Source organism: Corvus hawaiiensis, chromosome 2 (genome assembly GCF_020740725.1).
Source record: "Corvus hawaiiensis isolate bCorHaw1 chromosome 2, bCorHaw1.pri.cur, whole genome shotgun sequence".
NCBI lineage: Eukaryota > Metazoa > Chordata > Aves > Passeriformes > Corvidae > Corvus > Corvus hawaiiensis.
In genome coordinates this window covers 20,802,851-20,829,202 of record NC_063214.1, presented here as the reverse complement: position 1 = coordinate 20,829,202, position 26,352 = coordinate 20,802,851, and positions in this window count along the sequence as shown.

Here is a 26,352-nt window from a genome sequence, read left to right as displayed (position 1 = left end):
AACTGGAAGTTTAAGTTTATTTCTCTACACTGAAGCCACCACTGCAGAGATTGAACTCTAAGCAAATCTGAGCTAGGGTTGAACAGGGTTTTAAGTAACAACAATTTTAAATAATTTTAATGTAATTTGCCCATCATTCTATTTCTTCTTTAATCACAGGGACCTTTTCTGGCCCTAGAAAGCCTTAGATTAGAGGAAATTAACTCCTATCTAGTGCTATCTTTTAATGCTTGCAGGTAGTACCAAGACCACACTGTGAAGTTTATTTTTTCACTGCCTGTTTTAAAATCTCATCTGTACAGAATACTTTATTGTGTTCATATTTGCAATGTATCATCATATTACCATGTTTTTGTCATCTATTGAAGCTAGTTTAAATTTGTTCTATCTTCTTTTGCTGAAGTTAGCGAAGAATTACATTCCTCTATTAATACAACTAATCTATTTTAGAGCTGATTTCCTGGGAAGAGACAAACATAAAAAGCAAGTGAAGGCTGTATTGCCCTGCTTGTCCTAGGGCAGGCAGTTTCAGGTTATTAAGCTGTTAGCCACCAGCAGCTTGTGACAGGTACACTGCACTCCAAAGACACAGCTCAACCGGAGCCAACAATCCCTCCCCCATCCTTGACTATCACTTGTCTCATGGCTCAGTTCCATCAGCAGCTTCAGGGTACCTTTTCTGCACAGACAAACACAAGTACTGTCTTCTAAAGCTCTTTTGCCACTGGCAAGCAGATCTCTATTTTCCAGATGTATGGTATTAATAATTAAGAAAAAGTCAGAAAACTTTTACTTCAAGTATAGATTCTACATTCTACCTTGTCACAACTTACTTGCATATTTGAGAAGCATGATAAGAAGCCAAGTGCTTTCAATGTCTTTCAAACAAATGAGCCACAGTCCTCAAACCAAGAAAAAAAGTCTCCATTTGGGGAGGAAGAAAGAGTCACTTTGTTCCCTGCCACAGGCTTTCCTACCCAAATGGAATTTAGGTCTACACAGCAAAATCAAAGAAAATTGGATTGCAGGAAAATAAGGCACATCTTATGCAGCATCAGTAGATGTCTCATGTCAGGCTTATAGCTCACTGAGGATCCTGGGCACTTGGTCTGGGAGCAGGCTCTGGTACCTGCATTTCACAGTGAAGTTACACAGAGCTGGCAAAGCCCCTTACAATGACCACAGTCCCTCTTTCTGCTCTTTAGTGGGTTCTTCAAGGAGGTTTAAATACAGGTATTAACTTAACTGAGGTTTTGCTCAGTGGGTATAACCCTAGAATATATATATTTGTGTGCGTATAAATTATGCTAAACTTCATAATTTGAAGATCATTAAGCTTTTGGTAGAGAATAATGAGATCTACTTCAGGTCACAGATAAACTATCTCAAAATAATTTCAAGTTGTTACGTTAATGTAGATTTTCATAAACCAACTTCGAGCTAAGCTATATTTTGAAATTTGTCTTGAATTTCAGACAGTCACATCAATGGTCAACTACATTCAAAACTACTTGCATATATCTCATATGACAAAGTAGAAAAGGGAAATATTTTTCTTTTTTTCCCTCAGTCCATGGTGGGCCTGTGCAAAGTTGTTTCTTTTTAAACGCAAACATCCATATTGGTGGGACTGACTACTGCTATAAAAGACAACTAATTTTAGGGAGATTATTAAGGCACACTACAAGCCTACTAATGGAAGTTCATTTGTATTGCTTGTTGATCACACTCCTAGGATGCATAGAGATAAATGCAATATGCCCTGTACTTATAGCAGTATGAGCTTGTATTTTCATAGGCACAGACATTCCGAGGCCAGCCCCCATTTGGCTCTGACCAAGTCAGGTCTCTAAGCAATCTGTCTTGACAACTCAACAGCAAGAGGCTAAACAGGTTAAGTATACATTTTATCTTTATTGGCTGCTAGGAAAATTAACATCAAGCTTTACTTTATGGGATCAAAACTTCGGCCCATAAAGAGAGTAAGGAAAAACTGAAAGTGATAATGCTGCTTATCTATTAATCAGTCAGAGTAATAGTCAGCAAACACCGGTGAGATCACAGGAGTCCTCTTCATATTTCCAGCTCTAAATGGGTGTAATCAAAGTGTAATCCTAACTGGTTTACTCTATAACACATCCTTCCCTTTCCCTACCTCCAATAAATGTAATGATAAGGCTTCTCTTGATGATATAACTCTGTTTGTCTTTACAGAGGTAAATTTATATGTTGAAGTTCAAGTTTCCTTAAAATAACAGACAAAGGCCACTGTCTTTCATTAAGGCTTGTTCTTTTCATAAAAAAAGGGCCACTATGAACAATTCTACAGGTTCAGTATAGTTTTTTCATTCATTTTGGCTTTGTGACTTTTAGTGAACATTCAGCTGTTTCTGCTAACCACACTTTATTCAAACCTAGCTATCAACATCATGTACGCTACAGATGAACAATATGAACTGAAATGACCATTGAAAGCATCCATGTCAATGTAATTATTTTTGCATCAAATATCTCTGGGCCAGCTGATAGCTATGCTTATACCATGTCTGCAGTCTTGTGAAAAAAATGTAAGTATTGATAGTCCAGCTCTCACCATTGACAAACAAACTTCTCATCCACTTCAAAAGAAGAAATGGGGACTTTAGAGAGCTTAACAGGAAGGGATTTTTATTAAGAGTGAAATCTCTTTTGGGCTACAAGATTGTTATAAAGTGTATCAATTCTTCATTTTGTGTCACAGTACAGCTCAGCAGAAATACAGAGGTTGGTAAGCTAATTATTTAGCAAGATCTTTGTTCCAACCACCAACAATCAGCCTCTCTTCATCCACTCAAACAAGTTTATCAGGGCTCCTTGTGCTTTTTAAATAGACATAAATTGTTTTGTCCTTGGGACATCTTGCTTAAGACTAAAGCAAGCTGGAAAGCATCTGGTTACCCTTGTTTCAGAAAGGGTTTGGCAGTCTGTAGTTAACTTCTGTCTTGTCAGTTTACCTGCAATGCTGCTTCTGTTGTCCATGGAGGAGCCAGTAGGATGCATCCACTAAAACAGACATGGCTCCACCAGTCTTCCAGGTGAGCAGTGCAAATTGGCATATCCTGCCTGACTTCTGTACCTCTTGATTTTGTCTCTTTTGGGGCTTACTCTTTATCAGGTCCCATATCACACATTAGTGAGAGCTTGAAAGTATTCAATTGTCAGGCTTCAGAAAAAAGCACCCTTTAAGAAGGGAACTACATTATTCCAGAGTTACCAAGATAACCGACTGAAAAATACCTGAGTTTGTAAAAGTCATGCCTGTAATATGTGGCACTGTGGAGCAAGCATTGTGGAACAGATTAGAAAATTTTAAAAAATTGGTGTTAGAAAAACATAGAAGGGAATCTATGACGAAGCACTTTTTTTCTCTAAGATTTTTTAACCTGGTCATTTGAAGAGGTCTGCTCATCGCCCACACTTCTCATCAATAGCCAAGTAATGACATCTCTTATTGAATATTTATATATTATAATAAATCTCTAGTACATTTTACTTATAGGAGGCACTTAAATTTTGAGGAAGGTTCAAGAAAAATCTGTAATTAAAATTTTCAGTTAAAAGTCAGCCATTGCACCAAGTACGATAGTCAACTTTCAAATAAAAGTAGCATTTTATCAACACTGTTGCAATATTTATTTCCAGTCATTTCATGATAAAGTCTTGAAGTTTGAGGTATTATGTCAGCACTTTTGAAACAACTATCAATTAAATGGCAATAGATAATTCCCTGCCAAAGGCAGAAAAAACCCACACACTCAAAATATGAAGGCTTTAGGAAGCTGAAAGGACTGGAGCAATGTTCTTTCTGTTACCTCAGCAGAGTTCCAAGGAGCACGAGATAAGTTTACACATGAGACTCACATCAAGCACCTAATCCCTCATCCCAAGAGAACTACTGCATGGGTTTATATTTTACTAGCATTTGCTCACATGAAGCAATAAAAATTAACAGATAACTATTCTTCTTTTTCTAAAAGAAATATTTCACTTCGCTCTTTGCATTACAATATTGGTATGAGAATCTTTGGCTTGCAGATCATGCCAGAAAAAAGAGAAAATGGAAGAAAAACATTTGGTAGGAGAGGAAAAGAAACTGCCATCTTTTCAAGGCCAGTCACCATGCAAACCCTCCCAGAAATAAAGAAATCCCATCACAAATCTGTGCACTGGAGCTTTAATTTTAACACTGAGGCTTTGAAAATTCTAGCAATGGGAAGTGAAGAAATTGATTATTTTTAAGGAAAAGAACAAGAAGTCATCAGTGGTTTTCTCCCTGTTATATCCAAACACGATTTTTGCACCTGTTCTCACTGAAAAAGTGTTATTCATTTTGTGTCTAATTTTCAGTGATACAGGCGCATTTTTGCAGAGGGCATGCTGGGATAGACTTTGTAACTCTAATGTCAGCTAACTTCTAATGAGAATTAGGCAATATTTTCAGAATGAAGTATGCACATATGTTTTTCCTTTCTAACTCCAGAGAAAGAAAATGCTTTTTTTTTCTTTAATAAACTTTTATGTTTGAGCAAGCAGCTATCTCGCTAGAAGCTTTATTGTTCTTATAGTATAATTTACAGTGCACGAGAAAATATTTTAAGCATATTAGAAGGAAATTAATTATAATGTCCTTGTGTCAGTCTTTGAAATATACACACATCCATGCCCAAACACATGTTTAAGTTGGGACTAAAATCTACAGATGTTTCTGTTTATGGTAACATTTCTGTCTTTTTGAAGGATGTATTTCCCAAATTAGAACATACCTTCCAAACAAACTCAGACTGAGAGCATAGATTCTCATCACAGAATTTTGAAATGTTTACATCTGGGAACGCAGATCATGGAGCCAACTAATTCACCTCCAGTTTATGTTACATGACTGTATAACAAATAAGTCAGAAAACTGGGTTGCATTCCTGATTAATGCAGCAATTAAAATAATTCTGCAAATATAGCATCACTGAATTCTCTCCCAGTCATTTACATTTTAGCTGATCTGGTTTTCTAGGGAAAACAGTGATTTCATGGTGTCTCCATCAGCCACCTCAGATGTGTCCCTCATTGGTGAGTGTTAGCTATCCACTACAGCCCCAAGCTCCAGGGGTGTTGATAGTACAAGAAAGTACCTCACTATTGTGTTAGCCTTAATCTTTTCTTATAAATGCTGACTTACATATTAACTGAAATAAATTATAAAGGCATTTTTAATAAAGAAAATGGAAATTTATCTAAAATTTTTATAAGCCAACATTTTAGTAATGTAATTTGGTTTGGTTTATTTTTTCATGCAAATGCCTCAAAGTGAGTCCCAGGAGAACACAGATCTTCTTTATCCACAGTTATATCCATAGTTATATCCACAGTTTGTGTGTATATATATATTTAAGTTGGAAAATTGTATAACAAACTGACATTGGATTCTGTTTTTCACATAGTAAGCCAGTAGCACTATACCAGTGATTTTCAGGTGTGGAAGAAAGGGTCATACACAGTTACCTCTCAAAAGCCAATGTATCAAATATCCATAAGTAAAACACTTTACCTGTTGAAGGTTCTGTCCCTCTAATTTTGCTGGAGTTAAACAGGTGTAGCTGGAGGAGAATGTCAGCTGAGCACAAGTATAGCAGGCAGCACGTCCTTTCCTAGGAGAGAAACACAAATACTCTCAACCAGTGCACATGCATTCGTTGACAGGACTGAAGGAAAAAATGAAGAAATTGAAAGAAGACTCTTTCATCACAATATAATTCAGACGGGAGGAGAATACCTCATTCAAACAAAAACTAGAACACTCTTGGAGAATGAGAGGTTGAATACACTCTTTTTAACCAACTTAAGTGTTCTGGCTCCCTTTTTAATACCTGGGAGCATAGCAATGTTGTATTTTGCTTGTAGGAAGGACCTCGCGCAGACCTCACGCAAAGCACATGTATGTCTGCTTTCCAATGCAGTGAGGTGTGGAAAGTCCACCTTCCACTACTGAACCCAGTCATATTGTTTTAATGTCCTGGATTAACAATGTGAAGAACAAAAGTTACACAAACGAAATGTCCTTCCCAAAGTAGCAGGAGCAGAGGTCCCCAAATTCACAAGACTTATACAGACCAAGCAGGTAACTCAACTCAGAAAAGAAGTTTTAATGTAATTTATGTTGTCAGCAATGTCCAAGTCCATTTTAAAAAGATTTTGACATATTAAATGGGCCTGTCAGAATGCGCTGACAAGTGAAAATCTCACATAATTGAATATCTCCGTTTGGACTTGAGCTGTTTGCTCTTATCAGAACTGATCTATCAGTTCACATCAGAGGAGTCTCCAGGACTCCTGGAATAATGTGTTTTCTCATATTATCTGCATGAGCACATATGGTATCTCACAAAACACAAGATGAGAAAAGTATTTTGCTACTGTACATCACCAGTAATCCATCTGTTTTCAGCATGGCTGCAGCAGAGAGACTGCTACTCAAAGCCCTCAGCTCTTCTAAAAAGACTTCATTTGAAATGTTGTTTAATGTAAAACATAACAAAGCAACTGGCAGACCAGGAAAATGCCTAATACAGTGGTCAGCACCATCATCTGCCACTCAGTGATGAAGTGTATGACAGAGCATGCTAATTTCCACTAAAAGGGATAAAATAAGAACTCCTTGTAGGATTACTCACAAGGTATGGGAAGAGAGTTTTGTTCTGGGAGAACATGGAAAGAAAATGTTCATGCTAGCAGAACCTCTGTTATTCTTTGCTTTCTTCCTTAGGTCTCCCCAGAGCCAATGTGAATCTTTGTCATCTTTCAGACTTTCTGTCTTCCCACTTTCGACTATTTAGGGTCATTTTTTTGCTGATGACTATGACAACTTTGGAAAACAGCATCACCAGGCTGAGAACCCTTCAGGTAGGCACAGGTTGAAACTTCAAACCCATGATAAAAACTCGTAGGACTATAGATTGACTTGCCAGCACAGTACAGACATACATGCATGGATTTTCACTTCATTTGTTAACACAGTGAAAAAGGCATGCCTTGTTTTTATGCAGTCCTGTAATTCATCTTCAGTAGAACTACAGCTTCATTTTTGCACATGAACGAGTGCCAGGCACTGGCATTTTAACATAATCATTTCTATCTAGCTGTGATTCTAGCAAGACTGGTAAATGTGTACACATTTTACACATAAGCAAAGAAACACTGTCAAGAGTTTATGAACACAGTGATGAATTTGTAATCTAAAGCCAAGCCATGGTGTACTAGTGTAACAAGAGTTCATAATTCTTTATGCAGGCTAAGGAATGTCAATAGGCTGCTTCATAAAATAATGAATGTTTGTAGTAATAATTTCATGGGCTTACTCCAATTTGATAGCCTTTATTTCCAATATAAGTTCATGAAGGATATCATTGGTAAACAGGTTCTTACGAAATACTTTTATCAGAATTACCATTAAGCTCTTGTTGGTGTATTTGGTGCAGTTTTTACATGCTGTCACTGTTTATGTGATGATTCTGTTTCATAAAATTTTATGTGCCAATTAAAAGCTGGACATTTGCAATGGCTTTACTGAATATTCTTATTGATCAGCTAGGAGCTGGCATGACTCTGTGTTGCATCAGTTTTATGCTTGTCCAATACAAATTACTTCTGAGTGGCTTTTGATTTATGGAGCACGAATCCATAGACACTTTGCATCCTTTCCCTCCATCTGCCTGAATCTGTGGTGTCAGAGGGTGTCACATTCACTACCCAAGGGATTAATTTTCTCATTATTCAACAGGGACAGAGCAAGCAGCAGACCTGCCAATGTGCTCAGCCTTGACCTGCCTCTAGGGCAGAGTGGGTAATGCATTCCCTCTGCTCTTGCCTCTTTAATAAGGGAACTAAGAGCAAAAATCAGTGCTATTAGAACTCCTCTGCTATGAAATGGACCTCAGATCTTTTACTTGTAGTTTGAACTAGAGACCTGAAGATAAAGACTTTGTATGTTTTTCATTGAACCTTTGCAATACCTAGGTTCCACGTTTAAAATACATACTTGTTTTCTATTCACCATGTCCAGGACACAGCTAATTCTCTGAAATATTCATGTATTTTTTATGACTAGCAAAGCTGGAGAGGGCAGTTCTCACTGCCCATTGCTCGTCCCTCCCCGCATACCACTCTCTCTGTTGTGAATCAACAACTGTTTGTGCAGTGAATCAGATTTAAAAATGGAGCACCATGAAAAAGTTATACAAGAGAACAAAGTGAGAGCTACGTAAGCCAGTGCTGATGCCAAAAGAAAAATATGTGCTACAAAGTTCTTTGTTCTTCCTTGACTAGTTCTGATAAAATTGGCCCTAATTAATTGTAAATTACAATGGATAGTACAGAAATTATTTTTACATTCCAAAGCTTGCAGAACAAATCCATATAATGAAATAGCAAATCATTCTACAACTGCTGTAAACTTATCCTCTGTATGCAAACAGCAAAGAAACTCAAACAATAAACTATTAAATTGGTAGTGAGGAGGATGCAGCAACATATGACAATGACAGCAAGAGGCTGGCCAGAGTTATGACTCAACTCTGTGCAAGTAATTTCCAAGTGCTTCATTTTTTCCTTTAAAATATAAGTAAAGAAAAACATCACTTTCACTGTTAAGAAGTTCTGAGCTCTGGAGGACATGAAAGGAGTTATATAAGTGCAAATTACTGTGCTTACTCATTTATATTAAGAAAACATCAGTTTTTCATTAAACATTTTTCTTTGTTCAGAAGTCCGTATCTTGATGTAAGAAACCTTAGCCCACTCAAATAACCAGAATCTGTGATTCATTCACTGTGTGCAGCAACATTAAAGCTTTGCATAGCTTTGTCAGTGCCCCATAGTGAGATGGGCTATGATGTCAAAGTCTGGCAGCCTAGGGCATGATGTGAGCTTGGATGGGAGATCTTTAAGAATCCACGTTATACACTTTAACATTTACTATATCCTTCAACAAATGTCATATTTTCTTGAGTCCACACTGAATTAAGACCTCACTTTGCAGTGTGCCTTTGGAGGTGTTCCTTACTCAATAATAAAGCAATGCCAGAAACCCAGCTGGATAGGTCATTTTCCGTGGTGCTGTTATAACAGGGATACTTGTAGGGCTCAGGACCCTTATTAGCTGCAAAGAAACATCATATACTTGCTCTCTCTTAGAGAAACACCAAATATTACAAGGTCTTATCTTAACTGCTTTATCTTATCTTAATCCCCGTGTGAAAAACAGGGTTTCTATACCTCCCAGCTGAGTCTTGTAGTGTGCTCGGCCAGCCTGTTGCTCAGTGGTTCAGAGGTTGACATTCATTCTTTTCTGATCTATTCCATTTTTATTACTGTTTCTCATCTCAATTCTATCAGCAACCTTGGATTTGCTCCTCTTTAATCCACTTTGATGTAAGACCAGCCACTAACTGACTCACCAGTTAACAACCACTGTCAGATAAGGTCCTGTTTTCAGGGCAGCTGTTTCCAGCTCTCTGTAGCAGGATTATATGTAGTGCTTGTCCAGAACCATTTATGAACTGTGCATTCCAAATATTTGCATATGCGTGTTTTATTTTTTTAGTTACATTTTATTTTGGCTACTACATCTTAATAATCAGTATCCTCCAATGTGATGTATAGCAATATTGCCAACAGTAAAAATGAGCTGTGCCCACTAGAATGGTCTCAAAAGGTTGAACTACTGAGGTGACAACTCCTCAGAAGCAGTTACAAAGTGCTACAGACAGAACAGCAGGGAGGGGAAAACAGTCTCAACTTGCTTGAAGCGTGTTTGACACTACCTTGTGACCTGACCCATCAGATGTTGATCTCAACCCTCGTGCATCAGACTAGCCTCCGAGATGCTAACGTGAGCCGCTCATAGCTGGGCGGAGTGAATCTACCCTCCCTGGAGACATCCTGTTATTTTACAGTGTGTCCACTGGGCTGGCAACAGAAAAACAAGCTAGAAGGAGGGTGGCAGCTCTGGATAAACTGGGAATTCAGCAGGGGAGGGAGAGGCTCTAAGCGGACAGACACACCACACAGGGGAGTCAGGAGTAGAAGGTTGTAAAGCAACCTGTACCGCTTACAAATCTCTAATGCAAGAGGTATTTCAGGAAAAAAGTTCTATAAATGCAATGTATTGTCAGGTTTCATCTAGCGTTACTTAATTTCTCATTTTTCTGATGTTTATCTTGTAAAAAGTAGTAGATGTGCTCAGTATGCTAAGAGTAATTAATGCCTGCTTTTCATCTACAGAGACTGCTGTTGGTATCCAAAAGCACATCCAGTCCCAGGAGTTCTAGCAAGTGTATGCACTACTAAAGGCTTCCATATAGAAAGCTTGCTTATCCGAGCAAATAACCCTTAGCTGCTTAACACTTGCTATGCAAGTAGTTGAGCTTGCTAGTTCTTTCACACCAAGCTCAAGAGAGACCTAAAATCCAGCCTTAACAAAGTTCAAACACCTGCAAAATTGTCAGTGTCTCTTAAAGCAGTGGTTGATTGATGCAGTTCCCTGGGGATCTATTGGTGAGACTTCTGCAAAGGCATCAGAAAGATGGCGCTCCTCACTTTTCCTTCCTTAGGATTGCGAAGTATGTATATGCTTAGAGCTGGTGGCTTCCTTGATAATAAAAATTAACAAAACCGTGACACGATTTTCTACATGTTGTGCAGAAAACCCATACTCCCATATGTAAGATATGTCTCACTTCTGAGGTTGAAGAGGGGGTTTATACTTGAGCTTTGAACTCAAATATGAAAATTTTGTTTGGGTGTGTCAGTGATGATGTATGTCATCACAAAAGATTTTGAACATGAATTTCATCAATGGTGAATGCTAACAAATAATTCAAAATGGTAAATGGAGATCAATACACAAAGAAATCTTTCCGTGCACCTTAGATGAATAGAAACCCAAGTTTGGAGTTATAAATAAAGGTCTGTATCAGTTGAAATCTGAAATAGATTTTGAACTGAATCCAAGTCTGAAAGTTTCATCTTGCCCTTCCCCACATCTCCTTTTGTGTCTGAAGTTTTGTGAAGTCAAAAAGTAGGTCTCAGCATTGTTGAAGCCAAGACTATTTCCTGTACAGGCTCCAGAGTTGGACTCCTTACCCCAGAACATCAGATGTATAAATGCTGTCTCTGTGTGCCAGAAATACCACCAGGGATGGGAATAAATGGCATTGCTTCTATCAGCCAGAGGGCTCATTTAAACTGATCATGACATTATAGAATTTTCCCAAATTTGGTCTTCAGAATCTGTAAAGTGAAATAATCATATTGCATGAATCAGTTAAATGGTTTGGTAATGATTTAAAAGTTGAGCTTTGGGCCTAGACAATAAGTTTTTTGTTAAGAAGTTAACAAGTTTCAGTTTAGCAGAGCAAAACAGGTATGAGTGAAAACACATAAATTAGACCCTTAAACAGGCCTGTGACATCCCAGGGCAGGACTTGTAAGTCTTCACAGGTCGAGTGACCAAACAAGCAAGAGGTCTGAGGATCTCCTATCTATGCCTGAAGCTGCTGAAGATGTTGCCAGTTGTTGAGAGTTATGAAGCCATCAAGTTGATCCCTTCTGCCAAACATTTTGGGTACATTTTGACTTAAAAAAATCATCCTTACATGAGTAGCCTGAGGCCATCTCATGTAGTTAAAAATTGGTTTGTAAGCATATGCACATGCCACTTTGCTGACTTCTTCATTCTTACTGCTTGCAGGAATTTGTCAAATCAATAAGATCCAAATGTATCAGGCCATACACTTGTGGTGTTTATATTTTTATTAGGAATACATATATGCACTCTTTTGTCCTCTCCTTCGTTCATTTTTTCCACAGCAGGAAATCTCAGCATATTTGGCATGCAGGCACATCAGCACAGTACCACCTCCAGTGAGCACCAAGAGGCTTTCCAACTTGAAGCTGATGAATCCACAGGACTGGAAAAAGAAATATGAGAGGGGAAGCTCCGTTCAGTTTGATCACACTGCTCACTTGGGAGATCATTGCCAGGCTGCTGTTTCCCAAAGGCCCATCTCCCTGCTGCTGGAGCTCCTGTGCCAAGCTGGCTCTGCAGCTCCCACAGCACCAGTCCCCTGTCAGGGTGTCACAGGGCCTGTGACAGCAGGCTGGGGCAGTCATGGGGGACAGGGATAATTATTCATCAGCAGTAAGGGAAATCCCCACAGAGAGGACTCTTTACGGCAGTTCTTTGCCTTGCGGATGACCTCTATCAGTCACTGCACTGGAGGCCTAATTTATTGCAGCCCTTAGGGTAAGTATTTCTACTTTATTATTAAGATATTTCTACTTGTTCTAGCGGCATTTGCTCTCCTCAGGTCCCAAGAGAAAATAGAGAAGACAGTCACTGGCTTTATCTTTTAGTTTCCTCATGTGTCACCATGCTCAATGTTTCTCTGCTGAAAGAGTCCTTGGGCACTTCTGAACATTCCAGTCAGTCACTTCCCCGTGCTTTGCTGAGTGTTCCTGTTTGCGTTCAGGTATTGCTGCCTCATTCTTTGTATTGTTTTCTGCAGTGAGTGGAAAAGGCACATTACCCTGCAAGCTAAAGGTGGTGCAGACTCTTCTCAAAAGCATCACCTTAACATAAACTTGTACAGGTTGAGATTTTGGTATTTTGGTTTGATCTGCACAGAACTTTTCCTGTTTTGCTGCTGCTGTTACAAAGTGTGCAGCTCTCTGAAATGGCTGTCTGCCTGCTAAAGGCTTGCTTTCAGCAGACAGGAACTAGCATTTATCATTCATTCCTGCACAAGGCTTTAAAGGAAAAGGTGCTTTTTGACTCATTTTGACATGTAGCTTTTTATTTGTTCTTCCAGACTGAAGAAATGTTAAAATTAGACAACTGCAAGACCAACATGCCACTTGACCTTCATAAATGCTGTACTTAAACCAGATATTTTTCTGCTAACCACGTCTCATGAAGACCTACTAGAAAATAAATTACTGGCTTTTTTAAATGAAAATGTTTGTCTTTTTTTTTCCTTTTTGCTTCTGTTTTTCTCTTTTTACGGAAAGGAAGATAGAAAGAGGGAAATAAAATTGAGTCAGAAAATGATGAACGATGTCTAAATGAGTTGCATGGGAAAGTTAGAAAGCTCCAAAAATAAGGGCACTGAATTAGGATCATATGTGTTAAGAAGAAAATGTAATAGAATTACAGCAAGATGTAGATTAGAAGTTCACATTTCTGGGGTATTTTGAGGAGGCAGCAATGCATATTAAAGTTAATATGGTTTGAAGAGAGAGAAAATTAACAGCTAGGACGAAGTTTTTTTGATGGGGTGAAGAAAGAGAAAGAAAGAAGGAAAGAAGGAAGGAAAGAGAAGGAAAGAAAGAAAGAAAGAAAAGAAAGAAAGAAAAAGAAGGAAAAGAAAGAAAAAGAAGGAAAAGAAAGAAAGAAAGAAAGAAAGAAAGAAAGAAAGAAAGAAAGAAAGAAAGAAAAAGAAAGAAAGAAAGAAAGAAAGAAAGAAAAAGAAAGAAAGAAAGAAAGAAAGAAAGAAAGAAAGAAAGAAAGAAAGAAAGAAAGAAAGAAAGAAAGAAAGAAAGAAAGAAAGAAAAAGAAAGAAAGAAAGGAAAAGAAAAGAAGGAAAGAGGTGCCTGATTGTGGTATGCCTTCCACATGAATGAGACAATTGAAGATCTGAAAAAGCTGCTACACTGATGATAAGGCAGGAGGATTAAAAAGAAAATTGCTGTATTCTACTTGCCTGTCTTTGCCGCTGAGTGCATAAGCTCTGGCTGATTCTTTGATGGCACAGCTTCAATGTGGCTGTGAAAGGGGCAAGAGGAGAACAAGCCTGGGCTCTGAAAACACATGAACTGCTCAGGGAGCACATGCCAAACAAGGAATCAGATCTTTTTTAGGTGAGAAAAAGCAACTTTGGTCAGGGCAGGGAATGACTTTATTTTATTGCGGGCTGAGAGTTCTAGTTAATTTATGGTCAATGTAAAATCTTTAGACAATATTTTCAATTCTAGGTGGTTAAATGAATGATTTTAGTCCATTTTCACCACACAAATGAAGTAGGCCTGGTTTTCAAAAGCCATGACTTCAGTGGGGCTTATTGGTGCTCTGTCAGTTCCCAGCTAACTGCCAAAGTATGAATTTAGGAGCCCTGCCATAGTCAGCCAATACAAAAAGACCGGCCACAAAATATACTGCTGAGCTCTGTGTGAGAGCCTTAACAGCTCAGAGCAAAGCTTTGGAGAAAAAGACCCTACATATAACAGCTTTTATTTCTTGTTAAACTATCTGGGCTGTCTTAGATGATTATTTTATATGTTACACTACTTTTAACAGTATGTGGATGTTGTCCCTTCAAACAGGTGGATTTTCTCTCACCCCCTTTAAGTCATCTTAAAACGTTGGCTTATTAAAACCTCATGGTGCATCTACTGCAAGAGAAATTAGTCACTACCATGGCCTGGTCCAAACCCATCAGCTGGATTCAGGCAGGGGGATGAGTGCGGGTTCCTGAGCAATGATGGGTGGAGATGGCAAGCCTTGGACCATTGTTCCCCAGCACAGGGCTCCATCCCCAGCCCAACCTGCTCCTCACACAGCTCTCGTTTCCCTATCCTCATGTGAAGCCTGTTGAGCTGTGTCAGCAGCACAGAGAGAGACTCACCTGTAGAATGGACAGTGCCTTCTCCCTTGAGAGAGGGTCACAACGACTCCCTCACCGCCCTTGCTCTGTGTGTGCCCAGCGCAGACAAACCAGAGGTGGGGACAAGGAAGGACAGCAGAGGGGAGAGGGGTGGAGCAAAGCAATTGGTAAAGTTGTTACCTGTTTGAATTTTGTGCTCCTGGGAAAAAAATACATGACAAATCCTAGGATTGTATATGTTGCTTTTTTTCCAAATGTATTCCCTTAAATATTCTTATGTTTCTCTATACACATGCAAGGAACAAGCAGCTCAAGAAAGAAATTAAATTGTTTTTTTTTTCCTGAATTTTATTTGCACTTCTCTGTGTAGAATGAAAGTTCCTGTAGGCTTCCCCTCTAATCAAAAGGCCGAAATCTTTTACAATATGGAATGATTAACAAATTAAGAGAAAAATATTAAAAACCACACCCAACCAAACAGGATAGAGGAAGTACCATTTAATTTACCTAAGACAACTGTAATTAATTTATTCTACCTCGGGTTGTTAAAAACCTAAGACGCAGCTATTTGCGAGAAAGATTAGATTATCACTCCTTGTTGTCTCATGAGTTTTCACATCATTAGAACACACCCTCAGTTAAAAAAAAAAAAATTAAAACTTTTTTTTAAGGAATTTCTAAGGTTTACCCAAAAGCAGCTTCCAGCTCAACACTTTTTAATATTGATCTGTCTGAAAATCACTGAGGAACACTCAGCTACCTGAAGTCAACAATAGGTAAACTGAGGGATCAAAAAAAAACGTTGGTCCTTGCTAGACAAGGAGCATTGAGCACACAGTTATTCTTTTGTCAAATTAGGAGAAGATATGTGACTTACAGGCTCCTGGAAACACTATAAAGGAGCTCAGGGGAGTTATGAAGCTGCAGGAGCGCCTTGTTGAGCATGATGCATTTGATCAATGAAGAGCTGGCAGCATTCACACTGCAGATTACACTGGTGTTGCTGCATCTGGGCACATCTTCTGCCATCCTTTAAAGGTCCAAGCTAACATTTTACATATCAGGATTTGAACATCTCCTTGTGAAAGGGGCTGGAGAAAATGAAGACCACCAGAACAAAGGAGTCTGAAGTGCAGTTATAACTGTCCTGTAAATAGCTGATAGAGGTTTTTGATAGAGACATTATCCACACAACTGCGTTAAAAGCCACACTGAAAATCCTTCAGTGTAACTGGCTGCAAGATGAATTTGAGCACCAGTTGAATAGACAGTTAGTCAGGACATGATATCCACGTTTGAATCCCTGGATTAGTCTCACAGTTTACATAACGCAATCCCTGAGGTCCACTTTGTAACAGTTCCTCATCATCCAAGGATTTCCTTTGGATTAATGAAAAGATTAATGTCTGGAAATCCTTTGAATTTCCTTTCAGCAGCATAAGCGAGCAGTGAAGTTATTTGCCCAATTAAACATCTCTGTTTGACTTCCCACCCTTATTTTAAAAGTGGTGATTTGGCAACATAGATAAATGAATATTAAGGACAGTTGTCCACCCTTCCTTGGCTTATCTGTGCTTCATCCTCAGCTGTTGCTAAGATGATTTGCGATTTTATTTGTATTTAAATGTATGTAAATAGAGGTGTAAATTGGAGTTGCAGTTTCTGACAAGGCCTATAAAAACCTCATTCCAGAGATGTTTCTTTTTAAATGCACACATGTGAACATGAGGACTTTTCACAAAGTCCTCCCTAGACAGTGAACTGCTGCTCTCCCTCACAGATTTCTATCAGAGGATCTTTCAAACAGCTGACCACTTTCAAATCCGGCTATTGTCCCTACCTGCTACAAATAGCTTAGCCAACTTTGAACCAAAACCAGTCTTTTCACTGGATTATGCATTGCAAAAGGCTTTGGATTATTTTATATGACTGGACTCCTTATTTATAACAAGAAGATTATGGTTTTAAACAACAAAGAATTTTTGGACTCATGAGGATCCAGATCTTTTAATTAATTTGCTAAACACTTCAGGACAGAAGGCTCTTGGTAATCTTCTAGTGCAATTGATACCATAGGAATTCCTACTTTTATGTGCACTTTAAAAATTAGTATGTGCAGCCCCTCTGATACCCGAGGTGGCAAAACAAGTCCCACTGACTTATGCTGTGTAGATACTGACTGCAGCACTCAGGCTTGTTAACTTGGCTATGAGTTTAAAAAAAAAAAAAAAAACACTTGAGAACTGATAAATTCTAGCATTAGTTATTATTCTGTTGTTATAACACATGGCTGTCTCACAGCTTTTCCATTTATTCATGGTTATTTACCCATGGGATTTGTAAATCAGATGAAATTCACAGTGGTAGAAGAAGGTCCCCAGCGAAAAGTCCATTGCACAGGAGGTTCCACAAGCACCAGACTGATGAGGCTTCATTTTCTGTGAAGTGTTGTCTCATGGTTGACTGTCTCTGGCTTTTTCATTCTGAGACCAAAGTGAAATTTCTGCCATGGACAGATATTTATCACACCCTTTAATGTCTGCCTTTTCATGTCCATATTGAGATTGGATTTTAAATGCTAGCATTTACGATAAAAAATGCAAAAACAGGTCTTGTTCACCTCTGTGACCCCTTATTTTCATTAAATTTGTTGGAATTGGACTACCTTTTAAGCTTGTATCTCTGTATTCAAGATTATTGAAACTGGCCAGCCTAGTTCCAGTGGCAGGAAAGGATTTTTTTCAGGTGGAATAAGTGCAGGTGCCCACTAAGAATGCGAACTACTTTATTTACACCACCATTGAAATCAGTTCATGACCCACTGCCTTGTAGGAGTTTTGGTCCAGCCTTTGCTTTAATGAATGCAGCCCCATAGGGCAGTAACCTGGAGAAATGTCCTGCTGCTGCACCGTGCAAACTGCACTGCCTCACAATCTCTTCTCTTCCTATAATAGCCAGCAACCTTGGAATGATTTGAACTGTAAATAACTTCTGGGGCTTATCAGACAAGGAACAGTGTGGAGAATGATAAAATTGTTACTGTACATAATAGTCTAAGAACTCCAGGTCAGCCTCACCTCCAGTGAGGCAACTACCTACCTTCTCATGAAAAACAACAGCAGCTCCCTTCCCTGAGACAAGGATTCATGCTTTGAGAACAGATGGTGCTACTTTTTATGCCAAGCATTCTGCACTTCACTGTTTATTAAATTGTAAGACCAGCTCTCAAACAACACACATGAGCCATGATGTCTGCACAGTGCACACTGAACCCCCAGTCACTCTGAGGACCTTTTACACTGTTAAGACATGGAATATGCACGAGTGGAAATGAGGCCCTCTAGGACTTTTCCACCAGATGATTTGTTTTTAACTCTGTTTCTATTTTATTCATAGACTTTTATTTTTTTTCCATTTAAATAATTTCTGGAAGATCACAGCAACTGCTTTATAATGCCACCAGTGCAGATGGTGTCACTGTCTAAAGCTGGTGGAGAGGAAGCACTACTGCTTTGACTTCACATCTTTCTGGCTCCCCTTTGAATCCCTCCTGCGACTTAGTTCTTAGTGACAGAGTTCTTCATGACTGCTCTACTTCTTCCTAAAATAAGTGTCAAAACTCCCATGTCTTCAACATTATCATGCCCATAATTTCTAGCAGAGCAGAAAGAAAACCTCCTAGCTTTCCCTCTGCTCATCTCTCCAGCAGTGACCCAGTGTGCTGAAGTTTGGGATACCCATACAGTTTACTGATATTTGCTGTTCTAGAGGTAGTAATTGAGATATTTACACAATTGGCATATCTCAGGATTCAGCTTGGTTAGCGTACTCATCATCTCAATTTCAGTTGCCTTTACAGCACTGTAATATACCACAGTTTTATGATCCAAACCAAAAAAAAAAAAGAGAGGCCAAACATTTAATTTCTGTGAAGCAGCAGTTTCTGGAAAGAACAATTCCTGTTATTGATTTTGACTATTTGGTTTTTTGTGTTTTTAGAGATTGTACTGAAAAGAAAGTATGACCCTGAAATAGGAGTTTATAGCCCTTCACAACAGCCTCAAGTACTTGACAAATGCAGTTATGCATAACCTGTAATCATCATCTACAGAGGGGTCTACTCTGCCCTCAACTGTGAAAAATTACACAGCATTTCTTTAGGAATGCCTGGCAGTAGTAAGGTTCCTGGGAGAGGCTCTGGACTTTCAGCCTGTGCGTGTTGACTGCTGAAAGATGAAAGTTGTTTAACAGGGCCTATGCCCTCTGATCACTTCTGCATTCACTGCTTTGGCCTCCCTTCCTTTTCCTTTTTTTATTTAAATTTTTAAAAAAATATGCCTTGTGATGCATTCAATACCATATTTATGTTTTCAGTTTGAGGTCTGAAAATGGATGTCATTACAAATAGACATATTTCTGGACAACCTATCTCTTCAAGTAAAGGTTTTCCAAGTCTATGAAGATCAAAGTGGCTAAGAACATACTAAGTTGGGGAAGTTGTTTAGTGGTCAAAGTTAAGATTTACAGGCCAGTGGATCCTGCATAATCAAATCAGGTCTCTTACAGTTGGTTCCAAAGTCACACCAGCGGGCAAGTTGGAGGATCTGCAGGATGGGTTTATTGAAACCCAGCAGTCTCTGGAAAAGCAAGCAACAGTGAGAGGGGAGGGAGAAGGGAACCAGCTGAGCCAGCAGGGAAGCAGCAGAGGAACTCTGACCTAAGATTGCTCACTTTGTTCCATATGGCTGGAAGCCATTCTTATTTCAGGTTTATTATTCTTCACTGGCCAGAGGACTTAAGGAAATCAGCTTTTTTCTTCTTTAGTCAGTTCCTGGCTAATGCACAAGCAGAGCTTTTCTTGCTAAAAAGAAAAATTGTTTACTGGGACTTTGGCGTAAGGCTGGGTTTGCATGGGCAATCAAATCTACCAAGCAGGAAAATCAGTCACTGGCCAGTGGGAAGGGGGGTGTCTGTTGCAAGGGTTCTTGCAGTGTCATCTTTCTCTGGGTCAGGACAGACCCCTAAACCCACAGTTTTGCTCAGTTCTTATAATCCAGCAGGCCATGGCGCTGCATGACCAGCACAGCACATGCATAAGTCATTGCTACTTATACACCCTACATATAAAACATTTCTTAAATATCATAGCTACAGACACAAGATATTTCCTAATGGCCATTTCTGGAGGAATGGTTTCTATTGTCTATTTACAAATGTTTTATCTATGTACAATTCAATCACTTCAGCAACAGGGATGTATTGGTACACTGCAGCCAGGATGTCAATTAACATATTTAGGCACAGAAATTAGACTAGACATGAGCAGGAGTTTCATCAGTGAACATTTCTAGATCAGTCCACAATTCCCACCAGGTGGGCTCTGGTAACAGTCAACTATTGCATTATGAAGGTCCAGTTAATCACTTAGTTTCAGTCTGGTCCATTGTCTCAAGCTTGTCCATTATCTCATCCATGCGGAGACAGTTGGGATATTCCTGAACCCCTCAAGAAATCCATGATTTGGTGTGCACACAGGCACCCTGTTACCCAGCTGCACCATAATTATAACTAAAGAACAAGCTTGCTTTACCTATTTATAACTCACAAATTAAGTCTCATAGCTCTTGTCACACCTAGTTGTCCTGTATGGGAGGGAAAAATGTGGAATAATTTACCTGCTCTTGATGATAAACAATTGTCTGTATTAGAATGTCTCACTTGCAAAGAATTTTATCAGCCAAAGTGAATCACTCAGATATTCGCCTGCCCCCCTTCTAGGTAGCAGTGGGGAACTGAACTTTGAGCTGTAAGTTGGAATGTGGTTTCTGACTTTTGCAGTTTGAAGGGAAGACAGCAGTTCTAGCACACCTGTTATTTCCTCTGCTCTGAGAAAAGAAAGAATTGAGAGCACAATCTGGACTTTGATTAGGGTGCTTTAATTAAAACATACTGAATCTTTCAACTCTCAGCCAGGCTGAAAGAAAGCTCAGATTCAGTCTTCATTCTTCTACTGGAGATATAATTTATTAGTATGAAGTTAGCGTCTTCATATTTGAGAATTACAATATCCTATAAAGTCTATTACTCTTGATACTCGTATTTCATAATGAATAAATTTCTAAAAAGTGAACCAGAAAATGGTCTGAGGGGATGAGAGGGAGAGGGAGAGGGAGAGGGAGAGGGAGAAGGAGAGCAAGGAAAGGAAGGGAAGGGAAAAGGAAGGAAATGTTAAAGAAGGGAAGAGGAAATAGGGATGGAGGGAGAAGGGATGGCAGATGAGGGGAAGGGAGGAGAGAAGGCATTTTCTATATATTTCAATGTAGTATCATTTATTCTAGCAAAACTGCCCTGTTTTATACTAAATGAGAATCTAAACTGAGGTGACTAAATTGGTATATGAGCCCAAATCAAATAAAAACAAACAAAAAAAAAAACCAAGAAGACCCTAAAACAAAAACAAAAACCAAAAAAAAAAAACAACCTGAGCGCCTACTGATCCTGGCACTTTTGCTTTTGATATGCATTTATGTAAAACAATCATTAAAGGTTTTTATGGGAATACATTTACTTCTTTCTCTCCAAATAATGACATTCCCATGGTAATCTTTCTTATCTTCAAAGCTTTTATCCTAGCTTTAGAGGATTTTTACTTACAACAGCAATGTTCACTGAAAGCTATCAGCAACGATATAATTCATCTAGTAGATATTCCAGTAAATGTTCTTTGGGATAGTCATCTTCTAACATGAGAGGAAAGATGTAGTGAGAGGGAAAATAATATGAACCTCTCTCCTTAGAACCACATTCTGCAAATCCTTGAACACTCTCAATATTAATTGATCGACACATGAATGTACAATATTCAGTTCCTCAGTGGAAACGATCTGCAGCTCACAGAATCAGATACCTTGTTTTAATGTTAAAGTGGCTCATGTAAATTACATGTTGCCAAAAAACACTCCCTATTCAAAATTATATGATTGATTTGCATCAAAATAGCAAAGTCTTAACCATAGGTATTCAGACAGCTGTGTCTTTTTACATGAATGTAAATATTCATTAGAATGTCCAATAGCTTCCCAGGAAGATTAGGGATATTCTACTCTGGGGGTAGCTAAAAAAATAAATTGTTGAAAGCAAAAAAAAAAAAGCAAGAATAATTGTCACAGGAATTGGATAGAATTATTCCTGATGTAGTTATTGGGGAATAACTCCATTCCTTCCTCTTTCAGCAATCACCTCCTGAACAGTACATTAGTCTGAGTACAATGTCATGTGTGATTTCACAGAGCTTGACATCAGCTTCTTGTTTCTACTAATTGCCAGCACCATATGATGGCATTTACTTAAATTTCAAACCTATTGGAAGTGATTCTTAGCTCAACCTATCAACAACATAGTCACAGAAGAAGTCACTTGAAGTGTCAATATTTTACTTTCTACATATCTGCATTTGTCCAGCTATAAAGAAATTATATTTGTCATTTATTAAATCACCTCAAGTAACCAGATGAAGTTTGCTGGAATGAACAAATATAATATCAGGAAAACACCAATGACTTTAAGGTGTATGCTATTATTATTTTAGTGTTTGTATTCTATGAATAAAAGTATTTTCTTATTATAAGTTTTATACTCACAATTGCTCTAAGCCAAGGAGATCAGAGTCCTAGCTAGCTAGTTGTCTTAACTAAAATTCTTTCACTAAGCTTTTGGTTTCTGCTTTTCTGTCCTCATTACAACAAAGATCTTCAGATTTGAAGTAATAAAATGCCATGCATTCCCATGGACAAAAACAGAGCTTAAAAAAGCTCAGAAAAGATTTTGCACAGTTCACATGTCAGACAAACTTGTACAGGCTCACGTCGCAACAGAAGACAAAGATCAGAAATTCCTAGCAGCTTATACGTATGCATTCACTGAAGTTGTCCGTAATTTTCGAGTGATATTGGCACAAAGTTGCACAGGCACAGAAGAAACCATGAGCAGTTTACAAAAATCTCATTTACTAGGAGTCTGAGAAGACAAAAGCAAGCAAAGACAATGAGAAGCCTGCATGCAGGTTCCAAAGCTATTTCAGTCATGGAAATGCAAACATGGGTCAGTCATGTTTTTCAGTAAGATGTAATGAAGTGACTCAGAGACCGAGTACATATTAGCATGGTATTACAATGGCGTGGATACTGAAAATGTGAGAATTACATACAAATATTACTAGGTGAAAGAGAAATCTCAAGTTACATCATTATTTGCATAAATAAATGTGAGTATGTACACCATATGCAGACTCCCTCTCCCTGACATCTATCTAGTACAGAAAAACTTAAAGAGAAATTGTTTTTTCTTATACCCTTATACTTTCTCTTGTGTGTTGGGCCACTTTGTCCTCCCTTCAATCCTGTTCCCTACAGATAGGTGGAAAAGGAGGTTCCATCAAGAAAATCCAGTCACAGTACACTGAATGGTGAACAGAAGTGACTTTCATCTAGCAGATAATTTACCTATGAGGTTTACTTTCTTTAGGTACCAGTTCTGTAACAAACATCATTCCTGTTATAGGGCTTACATCCTAGATTTTTGATGCTTTGCTTGGCTACCAAATTTATGTCCCCCAGGAGAATTTCAAAGGATGGCACATGCTTCCATGATGCAGGAAACATTGCCAATATTATCACTGCTGCACACTATATCAGCTGCATTGTACATCTCTGGGGTCTCAGTGAATGGCAAGATTATAGAATGTTTTATATAGAGTGCTTGAGTGTGCACTTATATTTCCTAAACTTATTCTGAAGTCCTGGACATACCTGTGGTATAACTGATAATAATGGCAATGTAAATTACAGTCTGGATAGGACTTATTATATCTGAGGCAGAGATCATGTTTAGTACTGATGTGGCTTCAGAGTTATATCAATTTGGTTTCAGAGGTCTGAACATCCAGAGTAACTCTAATACTGAAAGTCTAGTGACTACAATGGCTTTTTTGCACAAGAATTGCAAAAGGAACATAAACTGTACTCTTGGAGTACAATTCTTTCTCTAATACATATGAGTATTAAGCAGGAGTAGACACTGAATTTCATTTTTCAAACTGGTCATTTTGTAATTTTGCCACACATTTCTTCATAATGAGAAACACAAATAAGACTCAGTTTTTACAGAGGTATTCACCATAATATTTATGACTAGAATACTTTCTTATTTTCACTTAGCATCCCTGTGTGGCAGATTGCAGTTCTTTACCATCATTACCCTGAACAGTAAGAAGTATTTTAAAAAATGTTTCTATTTAAAGTGAATATCACTTAGACAATAAAGATTTTTACCTGTTATATGTGAGAAGTAATGACCAAAATGGAAATAATGAAAACAAGCATTTGTGGGTGATGAACATAACATTTTAATGCACCTTGTCAAGATACTGATTTAGCTTGAATTCTGGAGGGACTACAGCATCTTTTTATACATCAGTATTCTCTATGTTTTTTAATTGGCCTATCTTTTAGGCTCCTGAGTGACCAGTGACCATAAGGAGTAACAGGATAAAACATGTTAGAGCACATTTAGGTAATTATAAGATGTTCAACCAGGACATCTTTCTGAGACAGTATTTAATTAACTCTATCATGGCAACAGGAGATCATCTCTGCTTAACTTGCTATGTTTTCCAGACAAGCTTATCCAAAGAAATCAAGCTTCTGGTCATTAATAATCATAAAAGTGCTTAATGAATAAGTTACACTTATAAATTTCAATATTCTGGTCAAACCCTATTTTAGAAAAATATGTTTCCATTAACTCCTCTCATATTTTCCATTGGGGTATTAATTTTCACTCCTTTAAAATATTTCAACCATGGTACCCCTTCCAAACACCCCCACCTTCACTTGTTTAAGTTGACATCATAATTTTGAAGTCTCGTGATCACCTGTGAAACATCACCATGTTTGATTGTAGCTTGGTAATATTTCTTAATTATTATTTTGCTTCCTGTTATTTATTTTGGTAGGTAGTTTTGCTTCTTCAACAGAAAGTATCTGCACTCTATCAAAATATCAAGACATATCATTGGCCATCTCAATATTAATCTTATTTGTGGTAAAATGGTGAAAATGTTTCCTCTGGAAAGTACAGAAAAGATGTTAAAACAGCCAGTGGAGTCAGTTGACACTGAACCGCTATTGTTTGATATGGGTAAGAAATTGTCATAAAAACCTGACAAGTCTTACATGGCTCAGGTTCAGAAGATAAACTCAGTGTCATGACTGAAGTTTTAGTGCATGGCACTAAGCTGGAAAAGAAATCAGTAGGAGGTCAATAAAAAATTACTTTGATTGTATGTCAGTGTGCATAGGTCTCCAAAATGTTAATCTCTCCCGAACTTTATCCTTCAGTGGAACTAAAGGGTTTGTCATGTGGATTAAAAATGTAATAGTATATTTTGCAAATTACTTCCCTACTGGGGTGCCAGAAAACAGAGAAAATACCATCCAGATTTCCCATTTGAGATGGATGCCTCTGAAGGGAGAAGTCTTACAGTGGAAAATGGGTTTGTAGCACCATTTTTTATAATTAGTCAAGGGTAAATCTCAGAAAAGAGTGCTTTCAGATGTGAACTCATGTGCACGTGTATGCTTATGTCCTCATACACATGGAGAGAAGAGTAACAGCACACAACATTATACCAACATCCAAACGAGCCCCTGTGTCCTTTAGAGGCTGACACCCCTGAATATGTGTCACACTAAAAGAGGCATATACTAGACCTGCATATGTATAGTTATGCTTGGGATTCATGTCAGAAAAAACGTCAGTATGGAAAGAAGGCTGATGGAACTAGAGCCTCCAAGGTTTCAACACAGGCTCTTCCTCACTTCTTGTGTATGCCATGAAATTGTTGCTCTCAATATTTTCCCTGTATGCTAATAGTGTTTGTGTTCTTATGGGATAGTAAAAAATAAGAAAAAATCTGACAGGAATAAGACAACTTCAGATAAGCAGAAATAAGTAAGGAGATCCAGAACTTCCAAAAGGTAGAGCTACTGTATTGCTCATGCATGTGGGAAAACAGGAGTTGCTTCTGGCAATTAGTGGAGTACTCCACTAAGGAGTGGATCAAAGATTCAGCACTGGGACACAGATGGCAAGAAATCCTGCACCTTCTCCTCTGCAGCTGTTCTGAGTCTGGGCTGGTTACAGCATGCTGCCAACAACTGGCATTACAGCGCAGCAGACAATGCACGGACCCAGCAGTGACGAGAGACGGCTGTAACAGGTAGTCAGACAGGGTGCAGCATCTCTTCCCTTTGTCCTGTAAACTGCAGCCCATTTCTGGTTAAAGGATGCCCACACACTTTTCAATTTCCTTTTCATGCCTGTGCAGAGGACACTGAGGTTGTCTCCAGTCACATAAAGTCTACTCAGGTGCAAACTTCACATTTAAATGACTTGCACAAATTATGATGAATATATTCATAAGATTTCCCTTTCCCTAATTTACTTGTCTATCATGCCAATGTCTGCACCTCAGCTAGTTAGTTCTGGTTTTCTAATTGTTCAAAGTTAGAAGCAGACACTTTTAAAGGTATGTTCATCTACTTTATTGTCCACTTTAGGATGAGATGCACTGCACCACAAAGATGTGTTTTCATCTACACCA